General features: G+C 37.3%; 1 pseudogene; it reads left to right on the top strand.

Moving 5' to 3' along the window:
• Nucleotides 1–27,026, top strand: part of LOC118002497 — a 61,779-nt pseudogene that overhangs the window by 10,834 nt on the left and 23,919 nt on the right.

Here is a 27,026-nt window from a genome sequence, read left to right as displayed (position 1 = left end):
CGCAATGTATATAAAGGCATATGTTTCCTTAAGGCGCATGCGTGACCCTAGACCCACCTCTACATACCATGACAAGCCTTCCCTAACTAAATATTCATCATAACCCTAAATAAAAGGAATCCATTTACCCTTGTTTGGGGGGTCATGGCTTTGGAACTTATTCCTCATGATCTCCTTATTTGCTGTAAAATAAAGTTTCCATTATGCAGCAACTTACCTCTTATAGTTTCTACCTGCCACTCACCAAAGAGCGCACCCACCTTGGTTTGGTTACAATTTTCCCACTGATGCACTGGGTATTATATGCAACTGATAAATTATTGAACACTACATCTGAAACTAATGATGTACTATATGTTGACTAATTTAATTTAAATTAAAAAAATTCCCCTACTGCCCACCTGCAATAAATGTAGGGTATGCCTAGGAATTTAATGCCAATATTGCTAAAATCAGGTCTCTAGTTCCAAGTGTTGGGGCATACAAACGAGGAGGGCACAGCAGTCTTTCAATAGCAGCTTGTCACTAGACACTGAGGTGCTCCTGGACATTCACCCCACAACCTGTAGTGAGTGAGTTTTTTAAAGAATTTTCAAAAGACAAAATACCTGTAAGGTTTTAATAGAACAACAACAAAGCCAGTTTTGAACCACAACTGTCTGAGCAAACAATAAAAAAAACGTTATTTTAAAGCTAAAATTGGGAAGTGCTTCTGTGACCAATATCCTTTGGCATAAAAATCAAATGGACTCTTTTTTTTTTCTTTTGATTGGAACAATTGCAAAATTGTCTGTAGGCAATTGAAAGAAGAATGGAAATATTAGCAACTCTTGTTTTGAGGAAGTAAACTGATGCATGATGAAGGCATGACTGCTTTAGAAAATCAATGTTGAATAAGAAAGTTTGGCATATATGTTTTTTTGTTTTGGTTTGAGTTGCTATGAACGTTTCTACCTCCTCAAAGCATTTTTATAGTTTATCAGATTCCTTCCTTTCTTGTTCCCTCTCTTTCTCTCTTGGGAAATGTATATTTATATACAAATCACCGGTCATGGGCACCTGGGTGGCTCAGTTGGTTAAGCGACTGCCTTCGGCTCAGGTCATGATCCTGGAGTCCCGGGATTGAGTCCCGCATCGGGCTCCCTGCTCGGCGGGGAGTCTGCTTCTTCCTCTGACTCTTCCCCCTCTCATGCTCTCTCTCTATCTCATTCTCTCTCTCAAATAAATAAATAAAATCTTAAAAAAAAAAAAATCACCGCTCATCTTCTGCTGCTACATTTTATATTTATAAACCTAAATTTTGGGGGCACCTGGGTGGCTCAGTCAGTTAAGTGGCTGCCTTCAGCTCAGGTCATGGTCCCAGGGTCCTGTGATTGAGCCCCGCATCAGGCTTCCTGCTCGGCAGGAACCCTGCTTCTCCCTCTCCCACTCCCCCTGCTTGTGTTCCCTCTCTTGCTGTGTCTCTTTCTGTCAGATAAATAAATAAATAAAATATTAAAAAAACCCTAAATTTTTCCTTGAAATTCAAAATTTTGTTGGAAACACAGCATGAACAACCCGATACATGAGATCAAAATTGGCCTTTTTGCTTTGAGAAAAATCATCATCTTAAATCAAGTCAAAGACTGATGGTCTGAAGTTGCTGGCTGACTTGCCTGCCATTTCTTTTGTATCATGTTATATACATAAAATATGACTTTCTAGACATAATAGAAAATTTAAAATAAAATTTCACTGTTACTTACTGTCAGTTCAAAAGCAAACTTCTTATTCAAGGTTAGAATCAAAAAAGCATAGAGCTTAGACAAATCCACAAAAAATCTCTCTTAGCATGCTTAAATATTTGATTAATAAATGTACCCATGTTCCATTTTGGGTGTCAAAGAGAAAAATGAATCTATATAGCAGTACTTGTTCACCAAATGTAGACTCTAATAAAATCATGCTTTTGGGTATTTAGGAAAAGATCCTGAAATATCATAAATGACATGGTGGACAGATTATTGTTCCTTGTATTAGTACTTCAGGGGAAAAAGAAATCAGCCACCAAAATACTCTCTTATTCCAGCAGCGTAGTATCATCAAATAGTTAACTGCAATGTTAACGCAAAATGTCAGCATAAATCGTCAAGGTTGTAAGGTAGTATATTAATGCTCATAGAAAGCTTGTATTCTGTAGCATACAATACTGCACTGTCAGTTCAAAGGTTTATTCTAAAGGAAGATAATTCTGAATTATATTTTTGTCTCTATGCTGTGACACCCTGAACTATGTTCTTTGCTTTTCATTCTAAAAATGAAACTTGTGTCAGTTCATCCGAGGGGGAAAGAATGGAAATGGAAACCATCACAGGGAATTTAGGACTATATTACAGTCTAAATTAAATATCCATTTTGCCTCTAATGTGAGCCATGGTTTTCTAGCTGCACAGAAGTGGAATTCAGCTAAAGCAGAAGCTAATTTCCCTTCTCTGTTCCTAGAACGCCAAAGGCCGAACATTCAGCACCACATCAGGCAATGCTCCCATAAAGCTAATAGATTTAGCAGAATTGAAAAGTAATGTGACCCCTGGAATTGGAAAACTTGCTGGCAAGGTAGAAATATCATAACCCTGGGATTTCCTAGTGTTGGTTCTACAGCCAACTCATAGGAGTTTGGAGTTGCAAAGGACCACCTGGTGAGAAACAGGCTTTTTAGAGTAAGAATCCAAGACTCATAAACTTTCTCACTTGGTTGGGTTCACAGAATGGTCTGTGGGATGACAGATGACTGGGCAAAGGAAGCCAGTTAGGAGTGGTGACCATTGAAGATTCCAGGGTAAATGGGGAAGAAAGGTTGTATCTGATCATTGTCATGTATGTTTATAGGGTTCCTCTCTCTCTGTCCCACTTTTTCTCTCTTAGGGAATGTGTAATTAAATACAATACTACTGTTGATCTGCTGCTCTTTTTTATGTTCGTAAGTATAAATTTTTGTTTAAAATTTAAACATTTGTTGAATTACAAAGTCACCATGAATAACCTAATACACGAGATCAAAATTGACATTTTTGCTTCGAGAAAATCATTACCTTTCACCAAGTAGATCATTTCAGGAAGGTCACAAGTGGAGTCACAGGGAATATGGGACAGATTACTCTACCAGTCATGGTAGAGGGAAGAGTCAGGTCACCACATTTGACTAATGGACTCTAACTTTATGTGTCTGAGTGTGTCAGCATATGGAGGGAGAAACAGGAGATTATTAACTGTAGCAAAATAGTTGTAAACCCATTAGAGAAGATAGATTATAGCACAGCAAACCAAAAATACAACCAAGTCAACATTTTAGCTAACAAACTTCCGGTAGCCAGAAGGAAAATCTCCCCTTAGACTCCCCCCTTCTTAAAGTAAGACTAGGAAATGTCATTTTCCCCAGCAGTTTAGACACACAACATCCAATTGTAATGAAATGATTCCCTGTATCTGACCCAATAGTTTAGTGAGCTCCAAGTTAGTGCACTTTTAATCATACAAGTTACATTATTTGGTAATTGAGTGCATGACTAAATTGTAATTACAGAAAACGTACTGTGTTTTACAAGCAAACATTTCAGATTTTGTTGGTCAACATCAGGGGTGCTTGATTTAAAGAGATCGATTTGTTTTTGTTTCCCTAAAAATAACTAGTAGATGACAAATTGTTTTGATTGAAAAGCCTTTATGTTATTCATACAGGAATTACAATTTTGGCTATGCCTGTGACATTTCTTGTGATAAATATCTGACTTTAGAGTAGCTAATTATTATGATGTTCTTGTGGGTAAATATAATTATAAGCACATATAATTCTAATCATTTATAGAAGAAATGGATATTAGTAATAAAATATAAGTGCTACAAGAAAATATTAGCATAATAATTAGAACAGGAAAATTAGACACCATTCAAATTATTAATGATCATTCTTTGATTTGTTTTATTTATGTTTCAAATATATTACCAGGGTGCCTGGGTGGCTCAGTTGGTTAAGCGACTGCCTTCGGCTCAGGTCATGATCCTGGAGTCCCTGGATCGAGTCCCACATCGGGCTCTTTGCTTGGCGGGGAGCCTGCTTCTCCCTCTGACCCTCCTCCCTCTCATGCTCTCTGTATCTCATTCTCTCTGTCTCAAATAAATAAATAAAATCTTTAAAAAAAAACCAAATATATTACCAACTGTGCCTTAATCAGGATGCTTTAAATGTAGGTAATGCTGGGACACAAAAGCACACATGCATATACACACACACATATGTATACATACATACACGTGCAAATACAACCTTTTAAAACCTAAATATATTTTTATCTAAACATAGAAACAAAAGATTATACAAACTGAATTATAATTTATGCTTTACTTGTATACTGTCATAAATGCTATTTTAAGGAATTTGGTACCAAGAGTTTTTGCCTTAAAATTAATAAAAGTGGAGATTTTGTTGGTTATAGTTGTAGGGGTGGAAAAGTTTTTCTTTCTTCCCTTCTAGGTTTTTTGGCTGGCCTAATAATTAAAGTGACATAAGAGAGAGTAACAGAAGAAAAACAAGTTTAATTCGTACATATGGAAACTCATAGAAATATGAGGCTCAAAGAAGTGACCAAAGCAGGCAGCTTTTATACCTTTCAAATGAAGGAACCATAGATCTGTGAAGAATTGACAAGACAAAGAAAGAAGTTTGGGCTTGAGGTAGTAAATTAGTAAAGAAGTAACAAAGTTTGTTTATACAAACTTGTCAGCCTTGGATGATAAGGATATCACCCCCCTCCCCGGGACCCCCATACTGGAAAGGTACCTTCTTTCAGGTGGGAGATTGATTTCCTCTTTTAAGGGGGACAAAAGATGGTGAGAGTGTCATTTTTGCATAACCTGTTTCTTATGTAATTTTAATTCAAAATGATCAATATGCCAAAGTGGTGTATTTTGGGGGGCCTGGCCTGAACCCCATCACAGAGTAACTTATGAAGGTCAGAAGGGTTGAAGTTTACTATTCTCCATTGTAGAAAACTGGCAAGACCATTAAACAAAAAAAAATAAAGCATTTTTCAGAAAGCTGCATTTACAGGGTAAAGCCATCCAAAGACTGTGTTTAATTTACGCTCCATTAGGTATGTGGGTTTATATGGCTATCTATTACATTATTGAGACCAGGTCCATTTACGGCACCTGGGAGGTACCAAGCAGTTTATTAAAATGCTTATTTTTACTAATAGGAAATCTGATCACTAGCTCTTTTTCTAGAGTTATTAGGAAAGCAAAAATGCATTTTCTCTAGATTAGATTTAGGGGTAATTTATCTTTATAGTAAATGTAGATTTATCCTTATTGTTTTAATATATCAAAAAAGTAGGCTTTTAAAAAGTATTTAATAAAAGGAATCTACAGAAAGTGCAGAGAGGAATATACACCCTACCAGGGATAAGTCCCTAGGAGAACAAATCAGCATCATGGACCCACCCCCCTCCACACCTTCAGATCTTTTCTTTACTTGTCTTTTTCATTCCTTATAAGCAAAAACATTGAGATTGGAAAATATAGGTGTGCTCAGAAATCTAGAGTTCTATACTGTTTCTTCTGTATGGTTTGTTTGTTATTATCAAGCACAACATGACTCAAGGGAAATCAAACTTTATTTCTCTTGGCTAACGGAGGTAAGTGGTGGCTGAACAAAACAAATCTACAGGACCTTCTTTTGAAATACTTTTGGAATCAGTCAAACACTCTGAGATACTAAATATACTTCCAATTAAGCCATGATATTCCAGAATATCAGAGTGTACCATGAATTACTGTTATTGTAACCAGGGCCCAAAGGTGCAAGAGCACCTGGCTTCAGAGGTCTCAAACAGACCAGGTTTGGCCATTTGCCACTGGCAAAATCCAAAGGCAGCCAGATGAATGGTGGTGAAACGAGAAAGAAATTTTTTTCAGTGAGACCAACAACTGGGAAGATGGTGGACTAAAGTCTCAAAGGGCTGAAAATACTTACAGGTTTAAATAAAAAAAAAACCGTGGGACAAAGGTCGGTGGGTACTTGCAGGTAGGCAGTAAAGTCAGATTGATCATTGCTTGAGGTCAATCAGGCGGGGTCTTGCTGGCCTCAAGGCAGTTTTTATTGCTAGAAGGGGTAGTTTTGGTTCCCATCATGGGCTGCTTTGCCCACAGGGTCTTTTGCCTGAGTTAAAAGAAGCTGAAAGGAAGAGCTTAATCAGTTAAGAGAGGACTGACTGAGGTCAAAATGGAGGTTAAATCCTCTTTGATGGGGCGCCTGGGTGGCTCAGTTGGTTAAGGACTGCCTTCGGCTCAGGTCATGATCCTGGAGTCCCGGGATCGAGTCCCGCATCGGGCTCCCTGCTCAGCAGGGAGTCTGCTTCTCCCTCTCCTGCTCCCCCCTCTTGTGCTCTTTCTCTCTCTCAAATAAATAAATAAAATCTTTAAAAAAAAAAAATCCTCTTTGATGATCTAGATTTCTCAGTCTCCTTTTCCTTAACTTTTTAACTGTCTCATTTCTCCATCCTTCAAGGGTTAGAAATCAAAGCCCTTTTCTTTTTTTGGTTTGATTTCCCTAAAACATGATCTACAAAGACAACATCTTGCAACCTCCTTGTCATCCTCTTTTGAGGATAATAATGGAGCTATGTTGGGTACATTACAACAACATGTACCCATGTAATTTAGAATATTCCAGCTTTTCATATCCTCATCCGTTTCTGCGTATGCATGTTTTACCAGCCCTCCCCTCCTGGCTGCTCTTCTCCTGGCTGCTTTGCCTCTTGCATTTTATTGTCCTTGGTCTTCTCATTTCTGCCTCAACTCCTATCTTTGGTCTTGATGTGTGCCCAGAAATTCAGAAGTCCTGGAAATTTTTGTGCAGAACAATTCGGCTCTCTGTGTGCAAAATATACATGTGTCCTGATGAACAGCTGCATTTTAAATTAGCTTAAAAAATAACCCAAAGTGGTACTACACTTAGAAAAATAAATGTATTTAATTCTGATTTTTTAAATTTTAGATGAACTTGATCTGTAATCCATTGTAAAGTAAATCCATTTCTACATATGTAGCCTAATATGGCCTCAAGGGAGCATGGTCACATGGCCATTCCAGAATCACACAGCTTCCAGAGTGGACTTTCTGAATATCCCCCCTCTGCACGCATCTGCGATAGAGGAATAGACGGGCAGAGTTTCTAAGGGTTTGAAAAGTCTCTCTCTTCCCTTGTTAGGAGCTCTGAGATTATTTAACTGCCAGGTCTGCACCTAGAGGTCAAACTCATTGTGTACTGTGTAGGCACTTAGCCTAGGGCGCGACTTGGACTTCAAACCACAGGCCCTGCATCTGTGAAGCTACAGGGTCCCAGGGGAGGGAATTTTCTCATTTATACAGTGGCCTCTGTTTCTCATCTGTGGCCCTGAATGGCTTACCTATTATGTACCTATGTGTGCTTTCTGGTGGAGTGTGTATAACTCATTTCTTCTGTTTACTTGTAATTGAGGGATGACACTGGAAATATTTCTCACACTCCTTTGAGTTTCCCCTATTTTCAAATACCTTCTATATGGTAGACACTGAAGATGATTAAATTAAGTACAACACCTAAAAGGGCAAACCTGTCACCTCATAACTCTCCTCTGAAACCTCCCGCATCCCACATATTGTTGGAAGTCCCTGGTGAGTGCGCCGCAAATGCTCATAAGCAAGCCCACTAGATGCGCAGTTGTTGGGCTGGAAGCCACTCTTTCAGAAAGCCTTTTGTTCCCTGAAGTATCATGACATATTGATTTGTTACTCTGCCACTTCTCCTGGGTAATTAGCAAGTTTTTCCTTCCATGTCCCAAGATCACACATCAGCACCTTCTCACACTAAATTTTCCATAACATGATGTGCCTTTTTTAATTAAATTCTGAGATACAATCTGGAGATATGCTCAGATGATAAAAGCACACTTGGAAAATAGGGTTCTCTCTAAAAATTCTATCTGAAGAGTCCATGAGAGATGAAATAAATGTTTCCCATGGCAATTTCCCACTGCAAGCACAGCGATACGGAATGCTGGTCCTCAACCCTCGCGGCCCTTGAAAATCATTTGGGAGCTTTGAAAACTCCTGATGCTCAGACCTCATCCCAGGCCAATTCAGTCAGATGCTCTGGGGTGGAGCGAGGGCACCAGGAGTTTGTGATTCTAACATGCAGCTAAGGCTGACAATTACTGATGGATATGCCATTTTATCTCTTACACAAATATATGATACATACCAGTTAATAATAGAATGGGAAGAGTGTATATTATACTTCTGATATAACTGCCAAAAAATTTTTGACTTTAATGAATCATTAAATTTGACCCTTAAATTTGTCTGAAAAATTCAGAGTAAAGAAGCCTAACCATCTTAGGTATTTATTCGCTCTTAAATTTAATTTGATCTTATTCTTAAACAAATGCATGATATACGTACCACATATATTTTTATAAGAAAGAGATCTTTGCTCTTAATAGAGCTTAGCGTCCTGCTACTTGCTTCCCACTTCATGTCATAATCTGTGACATCACAATTAATTCCCGTGGAGATGATTATAGTGACACAGAGAGGATTATGATTTCAAGAAAGTGATAAACAGCAGGGACACAATAAGGCCTTATTTTACTTCTCAAGGATTACTAGCTTGGTATCAGCCAAAGCAAAAAAAAAAAAAAAAAAAAAAAATTCCTACAGAATATCATAAAATAGTATAAAACTGTAGATTTCTTTCTCTTATGAAAGGCAATTAACTCTTTAAACAGTTTTCGGTTGATTGCATCAGCTTAATTACTTAAACAGCAAATGTTTTGTCAGCTCAGTCACATATTTTATTAGCATTGCTTTAAATTAAGATTCCAAATGTACCTTATGATTTAGATTTATTGACATCATTATTGTGGATATTGGCTACCTGCGAATATTTAGCTTTGCAAATACCTCTGACTTTAGGCCTTTAGAATAGTGATAAAATGAATTTGGCCTTCAAAGAATACATTCATTTCCACTAAAGTTATCAAGAATTGGGTGATAAAGCAAGTGACTTCTTTTTGTTTACATAAGCCCTAAAAAATTTGAATGAAGAATCTTCCAGTGCCTTTAATTCCATGGAATGATATTCAAAGTATTATGTGCAAAGGATCTGCATCAATACTTTCACTTAAGCATTCATTATATTACTCGACCCACAATTTTTTCCTGATATTATTATCCATTTATATGTATAGAAAGGGAGTACCATATATGTGGTGTGACTCATAGTCTTCTGTCAAAAATGGCAGAAATGGGAATAACAGAGATAAAGATCAAGGTCAACTATGAAACAAAAATCATCCCCACCTGACTTTACCATCTAATGAGGGTTTGCCGATAAGGATATTTGGATACCTACAATTTCTCAGAAATTTTATTTGTCTAGACTTTTCATAAAAGGCCCAACTAAATATATAAGGGGACACAATTTACTAGCTCCGTCCACCAGGAATTTAAATAAAAATCGTTTTAAGCTCAGTGGAGGTATTTGTTTTGTTTTGTTTTGTTTCAAATTTCTCCAGGCAAGCATAAGTGTTATTTAATAGTTTTACAGACTATGCTCAGGCTTGAAGGATTCAAAATTGTCTACTCTTTCTCTGAGAAACTCTGAGTTATTACTCCTAGAAAACTCAAATGCTATAATCAATAAATGGTTATTTTTTTCACAATTTTAGCATTGTTTTTGAGACAGAAAATAAAAACAAAGTGAAAATCTTATAAACAACTTAAGGAACCTGTAAAATGGCATTTTGTGAGGTTATCTTTTTAAGTAGGAAGAACTTTCTTCATAATTACCCAAACACAATTTTCACTCTGAAAGCTTTTTAGCTTTGAAAATTTCCTAAATTATAATTAATTGATTTAAATTTTGCCTTGATGAAAGAATCCAAGCAGATAAGATTAATTTCTTAGTCTCTAGCTATCTAACTTACCCAAGAGCTTATTCCAAAATGCTCAGCACTCAGACCCCCATTGATTATAATTTATATAAATGATCTGTTTCTCTGCAAAAGTACTGAGAAAGTACAATAGATACACAAATCAGTGGGCTGGTGGGAACATACAGAGCAGACTCTCTCCACGTGGGCTATTATGAAAGCTGATTTAATTATTTCTTTTCAAAGTTTAATATGCAAAAAGTTAACTTCTAGAAATATTCAGACCATTGCCAGATGGCTATGAAAATTGTTTTTCATTAAATTGGACTGTTCAAACTTTCCAGGCCCATGAATCCAAAGACAGTTTAATCATAGTCAAGAGGGAATTGTAACTCTGGAAAACTAAGCAGAACCCTCCAGCCAGGGCTATAATGATAATTATAATGAAATAAGACCACATGATTGGGAATCGGCCTACAAGAAGGTAATTCTAGCTATCCAGAGTCTGACACGAGAGGTTTATCAAAGGCAAGGCTTGAGAAAAATTCCTGGATAGTTTACTGCAGAAACAAGAAGAATCAACTCTCTTTAGAAGCGAGGTACATGGTATCATCCCTGGGTTGTATATTCCACTGAGTTGGGGTTATGGCTCCTCACTTAATATTCATTTACCCAATCAAAGGAACATTTATCAAATGTGCCATTCATCATACAAGGTTTAAATACAGAGTAATGGGACTGATGTTGAAAATAATCTGCTCGATGAGTGACGTTTTCACTTGCATCTTCATAGGAAGCTTTCTGGGATGTTCCCCAATCATCAAATGATTGAGGAAGTCCCTCTGTGCAAAGCATCTTCACAATCAGTTCCTAAACTATGTAAGATAATATATTCTTACTTCAGATGTCGACATCTCAAAAGCATTGTGACCGAATGCTGTGGGTTGATGAGCTAGTTGAGAATTTATGATTAACACGTGAAATAGAACAATTCCAGGCTATGCAACATTTGCATAGTAGTGTAATATAAACACAACCCCCCACAATACCCCCACACCATGATTAGAGTGTAAGACCCTTTGGTCTGTTGCAATGGGGATATTTAATGGGGTTGCTTCGGGTTTATCGTGGCATTCATATTTGTACAAAAATGAGGGATCTATTTTCACAAAAAGAAGTCTAAACCAGGAATGAATCTTCCCACCAAGAAAAGATTTACATAAATCTGATGCCTTCCCTACATTTGCAAATATTAATCCCACAGATAGCCCAGAGTTGCTAATTTTTTTTTTTTTTTGGTTATAAATATAACGTTAGAGTCAGTTTAATAACAGCCCAGATAATGTTGGAGTTTTGCAGACATTGGAGAGATACACAGCTTTCCACACACGATGAGTACAGAGGCAGACGGGTCACCGAAGCAAGAGGGGTATGTCTTACCTCAGGAATATTGTGAGAGGTACAGAAGGCACTTCAGATTGTAACAGAAGGGTTCTCTCAGCTCTGCTGGTTAAAAGTTGTACCTAACCCTTGTAAAAAAGAATTCAAGTCCAACAGAAACTGCTATCTTTCAGCATTCCTATATATCAATATATAAACATAATTCTCAATTAAAAATGTGATTCAGTCATTCTCAATACATGACTGTGTCAAAGTCATAAACATCACTATAAATATGCTACAAATAGGAGTAGCCCATTGTGTGCTCAAGTCAAGTGTCTGTGCGTTGAGTTGTGGACAGCCTGGTAAACTTCTGTTTATAAACATTTGACTGAAGGAGACCTATTTTAACTAGCAGCTGGGCATTAAACTACATAAGTTTAAATTCAAAAGAAACTCCAGCAAAGGGATTAACTAGAACTGATGACAATGTGTTGACTCCATGCATATGTTTCCATTTGTTCTTTTCTGAGAGGTTGAAATATAGACTTCACTTTCTAATGTAAATATACTCAATTATTAAATGTCCGATTAGAATTTGACAGGAAAAAAAAAGAAAAAAATTTCCTAATGGTGATTTTAGACTTAGAATTGAGTGAAGCCTTGCTTTAACCAAAAATGATTGCTCCCTTTTCTGAATTTCATTAGGTAAAGGCCAGGAATGGGTTAATTTACAAATAAAACTTTCTAAAAATATTTTTGCATATGTAAAAAATGAATAAACAGTTGGATTTCATACCAAGTTATAGTATTCTTTGGGTACTTTTCTATTCCCTTAGGAAGAAGCTACATATTCTGTACCTGAAGAACCCTTCACTCCTACAAAAATAGCAACAATGAAGAAAGCTAAGATTATTGAGCATTGCCTATTGCCAGCTCAAATACACTAGAGATATTATTTCATTTAATTCTGACAACCACATAGTGAGGTTGATGCTCTTGTTATTCCCATTTATTCAGAGAAGGAAAGCATTATAAGGGATTAAGTGACTTGCCCAAGGACACTGGAATTAAAGTCAGAGCTTTTAAGTTCTACCTGCTACTTGTTTAAACTTTGCAACAATTATCAACTTGCATTTTAGCTGGCTTCTTTTCTGTTTCTCAAGTAAGATTAGACTGCCAAACCTCAGAGGGGAAGATTTTATATTATGCTTCTTGGCATTCTTAGAATCTAACAGCTCCTGGCTCTATTGCTCAATGAATGAATAAAGAAATGTTGAATGCATGAATGAATGAATACTTAAAAATAATTAAATCACCTTTCAGCCAAGGCAAAATTTACTGTTACTTTCACTTTTTCATATAGATTTTTTAATGCTTTAAATCTTTGTAAGAAAACACAGAAGGCTCATATTTTGCTTTGAAAATACTTGAATGGTCTCAAAGGTACAAAGTTAAATGTTATCAACTTGATTTGAGGATGATTTGTTTTCATTTAATGATTATTTGGAGTCCTTCCTCAGAGACAACTCACAGGCTAGAAGGGTTTATCATAACCCTAGCTTCAAAAGTACTAGGGAGGAACTTCTGGCAGTTTATCTAAGTGGCAGAGGTCATTAGTATGTTCTTTGACCTACACAGGCATTAACATTTTTCTAGTAATATCCAGTTTAAACCAATTTTCTCGGCACAGAATGGGTACACTCGTGGCGGAACCCCAGATCAGGATTTTGCACTCTTAGTAATGACACAGATCCCACGGATCCCTGTTTGCATGGTCCAGTTACAGAAAACTCTGCTTCACACAGTGCAGTCATGGACAGTGGTTCTCAGAAATGATGGAAATGGTTTGGTCATAAGTAGTTCTCAAGGGCTTTAAAAAATTCTTACCTCTTTCTTAGGACCATTAAGATTAGTGATCTTCAAATGATTTAATATTTGCAAAATACCTGAAGCTCCCTGAAGTACTAGTAAATATGAAAATCACCCACGAAGAACTCAATGTATGTAAATGACCCATTAAAAAAAAAAAAAGATAGCTTGAATTAGGCACAAGAGAGGCTGTTTATGTACCTTATTTGAACAGAAACTGCAAAAACTATTCCTAGACAAGATTTTTCAGTTTCAGTTATTTTTTTGAACAGCCACTTAAAAAAAAATCTTTTTTAGTCTTTTTGAATAGATGATAAAAATCTACACACAGAAATAACACTGACTCTGCTATGAGATTAATTTTCAAAGCCCATGAAATGATACAGGTATTAAAGCACATCCCTCAGCAGGAGAGGGGACACAACAGCCACCAAATATCAGCCTTGATGATGACAGTTTACTTGGAATTCTTTGTTTGTCCCTAAGGTTTGTCAATGGCTCTACACCTCTTAGTGTTGAGACTCATTTTTTTTAAATTTTATTTTATTATGTTATGTTAATCACCATACATTACATCATTAGTTTTTGATGTAGTGTTCTATGATTCATTGTTTGCGTATAACACCCAGTGCTCCTTTCAATATGTGCCCTCTTTAATACCCATCACCAGGCTAACCCATCCCCCCACCCCTCTCCCCTCTAGAACCCTCAGTTTGTGTCTCAGAGTCCATCGTCTCTCATGGTTCTTCTCCCCCTCCGATTTCCCCCCTTCATTCTCCCCTTCCAACTCTCTTGTTTCAGAGGTACAGGTCTGTGATCCATCAGTCTTACACAATTCACAGCGCTCACCCTAGCACATACCCTCCCCAATGTCTATCAGCCATCCCTTCCACCCCTCACCACTGCAGAAACCCTCAGTTTGTTTCCTGAGATTAAGAATTCCTCATATCAGTGAGATCATATGATACGTGTCTTTCTCTCATTGATTTATTTCACTTAGCATAATATCCCCTAGTTGCATCCACGTCATTGCAAATGGCAAGATTTCATGTTTTTTTGATGGCTGCATAATATTCCAGTGTGTGTGTGTGTGTACACACCACATCTTCCTTACCCATTCATCTGTTGATGGACATCTTGGCTCTTTCCCACAGTTTGGCTATTGTGGACATTGCTGCTATAAACATTGGGGTGCATGTACCCCTTTGGATCACTACATTTATATCTTTGGGGTAAATACCCAGTAGTGCAATTGCTGGGTCGTACAGTAGCTCTATTTTCAACTTTTTGAGGAACCTCCATACTGTTTTCCAGAGTGGCTGCACCAGCTTGCATTCCCACCAACAGTGTAGGAGGGTTCCCCTTTCTCCGAGACTCATCTGTGAGTTATAGTAATTGGAACTATTTGTCGCAGCCCAGGAACTGCTTCTTGAAGGGATGTTGAAATACATGTGAAGCTAGAACAGGCACTCAAAAGTTTGGACACTTATCTGCACTCCATTCAAAAACAATTGGAATGTTTTGTTTTGTTTTGTTTAAAGATTTTATTTATTTATTTGACAGAGAGAGAGACAGCGAGAGAGGGAACACAAGCAGGGGGAGTGGGAGAGGGAGAAGCAGGCTTCCCGCTGAACAGAGAGCCCGATGTGGGGCTCGATCCCAGGACCCTGGAATCATGACCTGAGCTGAAGGCAGACGCTTAACGACTGAGCCACCCAGGCGCCCCTGGAATGGTTTTTGATATAATATTCTGACACTTCCCATTTAGATCTTGTTTGAAAGAGCAAGGGCAGAGGCCATTAATAGTAAAGTAAAAACATGGGCTGGGAAGAGTAAATATTGAAACTTTATGAGCATGAAGGATTCAAATTAAATTCGTTCTCAAGTTCTGAAGAGTGCCTTGATGGAAACTCTGGTTAGCTATCACCATAGCAGAGCCGTTTATTCCGTCTGTCTGCAAAGTGCACGTATGACAAGGTTGGCTAAAATTCTTGTCTGTGCAGGCTCTCCCATTCCTCAAGTCTCTAATTAGGTGGAATATCAGGGCTAAACTTCTTTTATCTTTCTTTTTCTCTTGTTTATTTGTAAACAAGGTCTTGTCTTCACAAGTGAGATTAAAACAGCACAGAACGTGCACCGCAAAGACGACCAAAGTCCCTCATTTTCCTGACTCATCCTCTCCTCTAGAAATGGCTGATGTTTCCCTTCCTTGCCCAGAGCACTATGCTCACTCCTTATTGGAATGAAAATAAGGCACACCCAGGGTTTGGGAAGGGAAAACGTGGTCTCAATATCTAGGCTTTCCTCAAAGATACCCTGCGGATATGTGGGAATGGGTTTGGTTGTTTCTTCTTCCACATTCCAGTACTTTACACAAACTAATATTGATCTGATGGAAGGAGCCAGAATTAGGAGATGAGATCACTCTCTGAAAAGGAAACATAATAGGAATCATATCATAAGGTATATTGCAGAGACATGTAGTTAAGAAGTGGTTTGTAAATATAAAACCAGAAAAGTTGGGAAAAAAAACAGCATGTGTTTGACCCTCAGTGGAGGAAAAAAAAAAAAAATTAATTATCTATTTATTTTTGTTGTCACTGTTTTAGTTTTTCTGCTTACTCCTATAGCCTAGACGCTAGAAGAGGGCCTGGCACATGATGGTACTCGGAATCAGTTGCATTAATAGAATCCAGCAAATCAATAATAAAATTATAAAGGCTAAAATCTTTATATAAATATGGAAATGTAATGAAGGATAGAGTTAAAAGAGAAAAGCAAAGGATTAGTAAGAATAGGTATTCAGCCTCATTAGTAATCAAAGATATCTATCTATATTTATATATATGTAAATAAAATATACTTTCTCCTTATCAAAATAATATTGACCAAAATACTAATATAATTTTGATGAAAGTATAGCAAAATTACAGCTTAAAAGGTAAATTCTGAAAAAAAAATTATAGAAGGTAAATTTTGGGAAGCAATAATGTTCATATTTAATCCTAAATCTGTAACATATGCATTCCTTTGACATAAATTCCACTTCTAGGAATTTATTAGGTGATAAAAATAAGTAAAGAGGACATATATACATATTCAAGGTTATTCTTTCCAAAAATAGTCATAATTAAAGGAAATTAATGTAGAAATAACCTGAATTTCTATCAAAAGGGTTTGAATATATAGATATGGACATTGCTATACACAAAATATAATACACATTAATCAATGTCACTAGATGTTAATGATCTACCATTAAATCAAAAAGAGGCATACAAAGATATACGTGTTCATGTGTACATTATGTGTATAAAAAGATGCAAAGATTTCCAATAAACTATCAATAGACTTGATACTTAAGGATTTGACAGAAAGGTGATTTCACCTTGATATTTTCACACTTAGCAAATATTTGAGGTTTATATGCTACATTTATGATGTGATAGCATTTTTATTTTGGAAACATATATCCTCATAGAAACTTAAGAACTTGAGTTCAATCAAGTTTACTGCAATCTAAAGAATCTGTTACGAAAAAAAAAATGCAATTAAAAAATTTAGAAAAAAGGGATGCCTGGGTGACTCAGTTGGTTAAGCATCTGCCTTCGGCTCAGGTCATGATCTCAGGGTCCTGGTATCGAGTCCCACATCGGGCTCCCAGCTCAGTGGGGAGCCTGCTTCTCCTTCTGCCTGCAGCTCCTCCTGTTCATGCTCTCATGTGCATTCTCTCTCTCTCTGACAAATAAATAAATAAAATCTTTAAAAAAAAAAATAGAAAAGAAGATTCAAAAATACAATGCACTTGCATTTATTTTTGGTTCTCTGAATTGACTCTGACCGTGCACATAATTAACTTTATATTTTGTTTCTCCCCCCGATAGATGCATGCATTTATTACGGCAACTTATTTGAGTATCTTTATCAATAAGGTTTTCCAATTCTTTTGTTCTGTTTGTGGGCTACTGCCCAGGAGGAAATGGATCAACTCATATATTCTCTTACACTTAGACTGAATATTCTTGATCTCCAGTGAATTTTGCCAGCCTAAACTAACCAGTACTCTGGATAAACTAAGCAAATTGAGTTTCTAATCTATAAAGGTAAGGACACTGGTGGCCCTTTTATCAGCAGAAGACACTGTCAGCCAGAGAGGCCTTGCCTCCCACATGGTCAGCAGATCTTCCTGTAGGCTCTTGCTTCAAATGGTGTAACTGGGCCATTCTTGCAGATTCAATATAATTGGGTGACTGGTGTCTCTTACACGTACACTTTTGTAGCATACATCAAGGGCATAAAAGTCCTCCTGTGATGACTCTTGTCCACCCCTCCAGCTTCATTCCTAAATATATCCTGCCCAGTTATGACAACTATTTGAATTCCCTTGTTCACCATTCTGATGACCCCCGAAGCCTGACCTAAGCTCTACTTTCTGCTGTGTTAACTTTCTGCAACGCCTTCCTTGACTTCTTATGCCAGATGATGGATGACCTGTGTTGTCGCAGTTCACTACACACAACCCTCGTGCCACATTGCATGGGTACATGGGGGTTTCCTTGCCTCCCTGCCTACTAGATTCTGATTCCCTGGAAGGAAAGATCTATGTCTGTTACAGGACTTTGTAGGACAATGACAGACACTAACCACTCAAGAAGTGTTAATATAGGAATGAAAGAATGAATGAATGATTGAGTAACAGCATAAATGAATGGTAATACATAAAATAAAGAGACTGCTCTCTCTTCAAGGACAAAATCATTGGGGCATTTAGTGACTCCATCTAATTCTGATTTGAGGAAACAGTACTGTAATTGTGATGAAAAATAAGGTAATCAGCACTCTTTTAACAAATGAAACGCAGAGTTTTTGACTTTTAGTGTTTTATAATTACCGTATCTTTTATTATAGTCATTACAAATGTTTTAAGCTACAGGATCAAAATTTAAAAAAAACAAAATCAAACAAATCCTGAGCAGATAATTAACATATTACCATGCCATAGTCATTCTCTCTCTTTCTGTTCCTTATATTACTTTCATGTTATTTGCTGTAAATATTTCCCTGGACTCTAGTATGTGTCAGGTGTTATTTTATGAGTTAGGGATACACAGTGTACAAGATCAACAAGGTTGATGACTTCACTGTGTCTATGCTGGGGGATATGGGGAGGCAATCAATAACAAATCAATAAACATATTAACAATGTAATTTCAGAACAGAGTAAATAATGGAAGAAACAATGTACTATGAGGTACATAACTGAGGACAAAGGGTATTTCCTAATTAGAATTGGTGGTTGGGGAGGATTTACCCAGAACAGTGATAATTAAATTCTTCACCTGGACAACAGAGTATCTAGAAACTTCTCTTTGTCTGCCTGATCATGACTTGGACTTCCTAGTCTCAAATGCACACACTTACCTCAATAATCTCCAAAAAACAATGTTATGGCTGATTGAGAAAGAATTCCTCAAAGATGGAATTTCAAGATTGTATTTGCTCCTTACTTCATGGATCTTCCTTTGCTGTTACATTTCAGGCTTGAAATCTATCTTGACATTCTTAGATGCATTTTTTTTTTCTTTCCACTAGTTAATTGATGACATGTTTGCTATTTTTCAGTGATTGTGCCAGACCCATGGGCACAGTGGGATACTTGTCTTCTACATTTGTACTTCTCATCAAAAAAAAAAAAAAAAAAAAAGAAAGAAAGAAAAAACTATAGAAATTGATGAAGCAAACCACAATCTCTCCAGCTTTTTGAGAAAATGTTCCTTAAAATTTCATAAGGACGTTTGAATTTGTTACATCTCTTAAATAAAATTAACATTTTCCTCTGACCTTGTACAAAATATAAATAGGGGCATCTATCCAACAAAAGTATATAAATAATGAACTATACACCTTAGCAAGTCACATGGGGTCAAAAATTATTTGACTTTATTTAGTAAGCATTTTCTTGTTATTTATTTTCTTGTTATTTAAAAGAGAGATTCTTAGTTGGACAGAGAAGCTTCTGACAGTCTAACTTTTTAATTTAGTGATGTTGCCATGAGGAGAACTTGAGAGAGAGGGCAGAAGCCAAGTGCAACAAAATGACACCCATCAAGTGGCACATTTCCCATTGCTTTCAAAACAGGCTCTGTTGTCACACACCCCATCTACTCACACACACACAACAAAGCAAACAAAACCCAGAAATGAAAATATACACATAAGAACAGGAAAGACACACACCATTGATCCACAGCTTTGAAGAGTTTAAAGCATAGCTTCTTATTTTAGCTTAAAGAACAATGGTAACCATCTTTAGACTGCTATAAATTTATAAGTGGAAAATCCCTTGACAATTTCTTCAACAGCTTCTAGAAGAACCTTAAAGATTTTGTCTTCTTCCCCTTCATTTGGCAATGAACAACCATTACCATGTCTGGCATCTCGACTACTGATATTGTGAAGTGTTATACATAAATGGCTCACTTCCCTCAGCAGGTCTCCATAATTTACTTTGAGCACATGAAGCATCAGAAAAACTAGGTTCTCAATGTGGTTTTGATTTGAATTTCCCTGATAGCTAATGATGATGAACATTTTTTCATGTGTCTGTTAGCCATTTGTATGTCTTCTTCAGAGAAGTGTCTTTTCATATCTTCTGCCCACTTTTTGACTTGATTTGTTTTTTGAGTGTTGAGTTTGAGAAGTTCTTTATAGATCATGGATGCCAGCCCTTTATCTGTAGTGTCATTTGCAAATATCTTCTCCCATTCTGTGGATTGCTTCTTTGTTTTGTTGACTGTTTCCTTTGCTGTGCAGAAGCTTTTTATCTTGATGAAGTTCCAAAAGTTCATTTTTTGCTTTTGTTTCACTAGCTTTTGGAGATGTATCTTGAAAGAAATTGCTGTGGCCGATGTCAAAGAGGTTACTGCCTATGTCCTCCTCTAGGATTTTGATGGATTCCTGTCTCACATTGAGGTCTTTCATCCACTTTGAGTTTATCTTTGTGAATGGTGTTAGAGAATGGTCAAATTTCATTCTTCTGCATGTGGCTGTCCAATTTTCCCAGCACCATTTATTGAAGAGACTCTCTGTTTTCCATTGCATGTTTTTTCCTGCTTTGTCAAAGATTATTTGACCATAAAGTTGAGGGTCCATATCTGGGTTCTCTATTCTGTTCCATTGGTGCAAAAATGGACAGGGAAAGAAACAACAAATGTTGGAGAGATTGTGGAGAAAGGGGAACCCTCTTACACTGTTGGTGGGAATGCAGGTTGGTACAGCCACTTTGGAAAACAGTGTGGAGGTGCCTCAAAAATTTAAAAATAGAGGGCGCCTGGGTGGCTCAGTTGGTTAAGCGACTGCCTTCGGCTCAGGTCATGATCCTGGAGTCCCGAGATCGAGTCCCACATCGGGCTCCCTGCTCAGCGCGGGGGTCTGCTTCTCCCTCTGACCCTCTTCCCTCTTGTGCTCTCTGTCTCTCATTCTCTCTCTCAAATAAATAAATAAAATCTTTAAAAAAAAAAATTTAAAAATAGAGCTACCCTATGACCCAGCAATTGCACTACTGGGTATTTACCCTGAAGACACAGAGGTAGTGAAAAGAAGGGCCATATGCACCCCAATGTTCACAGCAGCAATGTCCGCAATAGCCAAACTGTAGAAAGAGCTGAGATGCCCTTCAACAGATGAATGGATAAAGAAGATGTGGTCCATATATACAATGGAATATTACTCAGCCAACAGAAAGGATGAATACCCAACTTTTACATCAACATGGATGGGACTGGAGGAGATTATGCTAAGTGAAATAAGTCAAGCAGAGAAAGTCAATTATCCTATGGTTTCACTTATTTGTGGAACATAGGAATAGCATGGAGGACACTAGGAGAAGGAATGGAAAAATGAGGGGGGGGGAATTGGAGGGAGAGATGAACCATGAGACACTATGGACTCTGAGAAACAAACAGGGTTTTAGAGGGGAGGAGGGAGGGGGGATTGGTTAGTCCAGTGATGGGTATTAAGGAGGGCACGTACTGCATGGAGCACTGGGTGTTATACGAAAACAATGGATCGTGGATCACCACATCGAAAACTAATGATGTATTGTATGGTGACTAACATAACATAATAAAATTAAAAAAAAAAAAAAAGAAAGAAAAGCTAGGTTCACATTAATTGATGTTTCTCTATTTCCTTGTCAATAATTCAACTGCTTGAATGCAAACATACAAATATGTATATAATTACAAGTTTTAATAATTAATTAATGAGGCCAACAAAAGGTCAGGGAAGTCTTACCTAAAGAAGCTAACACTTGAGACCAGGTAAGCAGTTGGAGAAAGCTTGTTTCAGGTAGGCTGAAGAGCAGGAAGTAAATGCAGGGATCCCAGGGTAGTTGGTGATCACAGACCAGGAGGGAATCCTGGAGCGATAACCTGGAAGAGAATGCAGAAGCCCCATTATGCAGGTGTTTGCAGGACAAACTTTGTAAATAATGTTTGAATTTTATTCCAAGTGTTAAAAGATAAACTGAGGCACATTAAAATTTTAAGGGATTTTATTTGAGCAAACATCAATTCCAATCAGGCAATACCAAGCAGGAAGTAGGACAGCTCCACCCACAGAAGCTAAGGGGCCAGGTTTTTATAAAGAAGGTGGGAAACAAAGCAAAGAAATTATTTGTTTGGCTATAGCTGAAATGGTTGCATTATTTGGGAAAGTGTAGTTGTCTGTTCATGATTGGTTCTCTTCTTAACCTTGAGTTATTTGCAGGAATTGTCTCTGGCTTTGGTTTTGACTTACTTATGCAGGAGATAAGCCCAATAGAGCCACCTCAGTGTAATACCTCCTTGTTTGATTACTTGAACACAAATACAACGGGAAGCCAATAAAAGATATGATGGAGGAGAGTAGAATTTTATATGTTAAAACAATGCACATTATTTTTTCCCTTGACCCAAGGTCTCATGATTCTCTTCTTTTCTACATTGCTTCCAGGTTAACCAGCTTGAAATACAGTTTCTATTTCACTTTATTCAGAATTATAATCACAACCACTGCTCTTGACAGAGTGCTTGCTGCGTGCATCTCACATACATTATCACAGTTATCTTTTATGGTTACCATAAAACTCCGGTGATGGAGGGATTAATACTTTCACTTTAAAGATAAGGAAACTCAGAGCTGGAGAAGTTAAACAGCTTGCCATATTCACCCTAGCTTTGCCGACTGTAAAGCTAGGTGTGGAAAATTGTCTATTATCCTCCACAAACCATACTGTTTCCCTGTTACCACCTCAATCACATTTAAGCTCATAAATGTATTCTTTAAAACTTGACTACAAATACCCACGTAGATCTCCCTCTATTCCCATCCAAAAAACTTCCTTTGATCTATTTCCTTTATCCACTCATCCACATCTCCAACCTCTCACCACATATAACGTGCTTATTCTACCAACTTCAATGGTAATTTACTAGAAAGACCATTGGTTGGCAGAAAAGTTGAGTTTTAGTCCAGAATCTTCCACTTAGCCTCACTGAGCCTCCAAAAGTTATCTTTAAAGTGAGAATGAGGGACACCTGGGTGGCTCAGTTGGTTAAGGGTCTGCCTTTGGCTCAGGTCATGATTCCAGGGTCCTGGGATCAAGTCCAGCATCAGACTCCTTGCACAGAGGGGAGCCTGCTTCTCCCTCTGCCTGCCACACCCCCTGCTTGTGCTCTCTCTCTCTCTCTCTCTTTCCGACAAATAAAATCTTTAAAAATAAATAAATAAATAAAGTCAGAATGGTAATCTTCAGCTCACCTACCCTCCAAGAATGGAGTGAAAATTAGATGAAGTGTGGTACATGGAGATTTTCTTTTAACTCTAAAGGACTATATAAATGTACATTTTATTTTATATCTTGTTTTAGACTCTTTCCTCAGCCAGTAATGGTTCCCCTCTACCCTCTATCTGTCCAAATGTCACCTCCCAGACTAATAGCAAGGGAACACTATGGATGAAGAAGCTTTTCTCATTGATCTTAACTGCCATATTTCTTTTGTGCACCCCCATGCTCATACCTAATTAAAAACAAATTATTATATTTTCTTGTGTTTTCCATGTATGGAAATCATGCTTGGCTATCATTGATGCAGAATTAGTACAAGGATCATATTTTCCACTACCTGTATCTTCCCCGTGTACTGCTAGAAGAGCAAAGCCTAATGGCCCAGGCAACAGACAGACCTGGTTTGGAATCCTGACTCTGACACTTAGCTGGATAATCTTGGCTAAAATCCAAGAGCTCTCTCAGCCTCCTTTTTCTCACCTTTAAAATGCAGTTATTAATTACATCGTCCTCTTTAAGTTGTTGTGAAATTTAAGTCAAGAAAATATGGATAACAGATAACACGGGTGGTAGGCTTCCTTTCTATTAACTATTATCATCCTTCTTGCTGTAACTATTATAGTGTCCCATACATTTTTGCATATTTCATCATCATCAGTTTCCTGGAAGCTCAATTAATGTGTGTTTGCTAAAAAAATGAAATATATCATCTATTCCTTAGGACTTCTGTATGCAGTATATCCACTTTAAGCAATTGGACTGATCAGATTTTCTATAATAACTATTTCTGATCAGCCTAAGGTAAATCCTAGCCAGATTTCATGAAGCTTTAGATGAAAGAAGTTGTACTTTGTCAGCTGATGATGTTATTTCACACAGATTAAAAGCAGTATAATTTACTTTTAATAACTTTTATCAGTTGTGATTATATTTTTTGCATATTTAATAATGTTAAAGGTCAACACTTACATGAAGGCTTACTTTTCATTGAATATAGAAATAGCCCAGCTGAAGAGGTTGAGTTGAAGATTGTATTAGTGGTTGATTTGCTAGAGATGCAGAGCGTTTGAGTGGAAGAGGTGTGTCTTTTTTTGAAATGGTGAAAGAAAGCAGAGTATGGGGAATCCCTCCCATGTAACTATGTGAAGAATACACCTGCAAATGCTTTAGGTTGCCATCTTTAATCTCTGAACACTTTTTTAAAAGATTTTATTTATTTATTTGACAAAGAGAGAGAGACAGCGAGAGAAGGAACAGAGGCGGGGGAGTGGGAGAGGGAGAAGCAGGCTTCTCACAGAGCAGGGAGCCCGATGCGGGGCTCGATCCCAGGACCCCAGGATCATGACCTGAGCCGAAGGTAGACACTTAACAACTGAGCCACCCAGGCGCCCCTCTCTGAACATTTTTAACTAGATATTAATTAGTGTGTCATGTTAAATTCATTACACACCTTATGAATATCTTCAATCTTCTTACCATTTTCTAATTTTTAAATTAGAAAATTTGAGGGATAAAATATTAAGTCCTTAGGACAAAGAAGACTTTGGAAAACACTTTACAATAAACCTATATTCCTTTGGAACTATATTAATAAATGTAACTTAAGAGGGTTTAAGACTCTTGTTTACATTCATGGGATCAAACTGACTGGTGGATTTGAGAATGGAGGGTTGTTAAAGGACTGTTTGAACATAATTTGGCCTTTATCTAATTTGTAATTGAAAAGTTCAGGTCATTAAGCAGATTTGTCTTTAGAGATTGTAAGACAGAGCCTACTGTTGCCTTAGAATTTCTCAGAACACTGAGGTCAACTGAGGCAAGAAGTTCTTTGAAACTTTTAATTTTTTAAGTACCCAAATATATTGGAACTTGAAGCATAAGTAGTAACATCAATTTACCTTCCTTGGCTTCAATTCTCTTTCCTTTTCCTTTTCTTCTCTTTGTCTCTCCTTTTGTTCCCGCCCCTCTTACCTGCAAGTAACTCTAGTACATGGAATAGACTCGTGGAACAGAAACAGAGATCCCAGAGCTTAACAAGTCTCTTTCAGCCTTACAGGCAAGAGTCCAATAGGGAGGGTAATTGCGTCACCCTGATTCTAGTATCTTTGTCCTACTCCACGGTTGAGACTGAAGGCCAGTGCAAATGCTGTTCCTTGAGAATGGGTTGGGGAGGCTGGGGTGGGAATGTGGTCAGAATGCCTGCCATCAAAACCAAGTTCTTCTGTTCCATAACTATGTAACACTGGACAAATTGTTTTAGCTCTCTCCACTTCCATGTCCTCTCCTGTAAAGTGAAGATAATATTAGTGTCTAGTATAAGGGTTTTGTGAGTATTGAAGAAGACAATCTAGGTAACCACTTAAATCATAGTGTATGGTTGATAAATGTTTGCTCTTCTGATGATGTGCTTATTTGTATTATTAATATCTAGGAGATACAGATAAAGAGGTGGAAATTTCAGAAAACAAAATAACCTAGTAAGAGGAGTCAGATTGAAAGGTAGCATTTCTAAGCTTCAGTGTCCTTATCTAGAAAATGGGCATAATTTCAGTGTCTACTATTTTAAGGATTCACTTTTAAGAATTCAGGGAAATGCTGCACCTAAAGTATTTAACTCAGTGCCTTGTATATGGTAAACACTTGAAAAATGGTAGCTATTGTGATGATGGCAGTGGTAAATAAAATGGCATAGAGTGAAAATTAACAGTGGAAGGACCTGGTCACCATGTGCAGACTAGAGCAGGGAATCTTTCAAAGGAATGATAAATGGGTCATTGAGTCTTACAAAATCATAAAGAAAATTGTGATACTTCTCTCTTGAAAACCCTCTAAGCCCTTCCCATTGTTGTATCTCAGTGCTCTTTAACGGTGTCACTTAGATACTTTTTTCACATATGTTATCACATGGTACACCTCCTACTTTGTCTCCTAAGGAATAAAGTTCAAGCAATGGCATGCTGGTGCCTGAGTTATGTTTTTCCCAAATACATACCAAAATAATTTTGTAACTATCAAATTTAAAAAGCAGATCAACACCAAAAAAAAATTATATGATAGTGTATATTCCATTTTTGGGAAACTGAAACTAATGCATGTTAATTACCACCCTTGCTGCTACAAGTCAGATCTAATGAAATGAGGTTCTAGGACTAAGAACAGTCACATTGAGTTCAATTATTTTGGTTTGCTTGTCTACTATGGCTTTTTTTTTTTTTTTAAGATTTTATTTATTTTTGACAGAGAGTGTGTACAAGCAGGGGAAGCAGCAGAGGGAGAGGGAGAAGCAGGCTCCTCGCTGAGCAGGGAGCCCGATGCAGGGCTCGATCCCAGGACCCTGGGATCATGACCTGAGCCGAAGGCAGACGCTTAACCATCTGAGCCACCCAGGTGTCCCTGTCTACTATGGCTTTTTGATGGTTCTCCTCAATCCTCTATTCCTCCAGAGTCCGTCAGTCGAATCTTGGAAAGCTTTTCAACTGATACTTATGACAAGGTGATCCAAAAGCTTAACATATTACAGATAGCTCAGACACTTTAATAGATTTTTACTTACCTCATTTATTGTGCAAGTGTGCATTTTATTATATTATTGTTATGTTCAGTGTGTGCATGTGCTTATGTTATTACTATTTTATTTTTATTATTTTATTTCATGTTATTTTGCACAGGCTAATGAAGATCAAGGTGTGGTATTTCTAAGTATGGGCCTTAGGTCTCCACAGAAATCTTAGGTAAAGAACTGAAATTAGTATTTTTTAAGACAAAATACGTCCCTAGTACCTTCCTTCCTTTCTTTTTCTTTCTTTCTTTCTTTCTTTCTTTCTTTCTTTCTTTCTTTCTTTCTTTCTTTCTTTCTTTCTTTCTTTCTTTCTTCTTTCTTTTTTCTTTCTTTCTTTCTTTCTTTCTTTCTTTCTTTCTTTCTTTCTTTCTTTCTTTCTTTCTTTCTTTCTTTCTTCTTTTTTCTTCCTTCCTTCCTTCCTCCCTCCCTCCCTCCC

The sequence above is a fragment of the Mirounga leonina genome, unplaced genomic scaffold (assembly GCF_011800145.1).
Source record: "Mirounga leonina isolate KUSES-001 unplaced genomic scaffold, KU_Mleo_1.0 Mir_82, whole genome shotgun sequence".
NCBI lineage: Eukaryota > Metazoa > Chordata > Mammalia > Carnivora > Phocidae > Mirounga > Mirounga leonina.
Note: the sequence above shows the minus strand (reverse complement) of the source record. Positions and strands in the feature narration are given on the sequence as shown.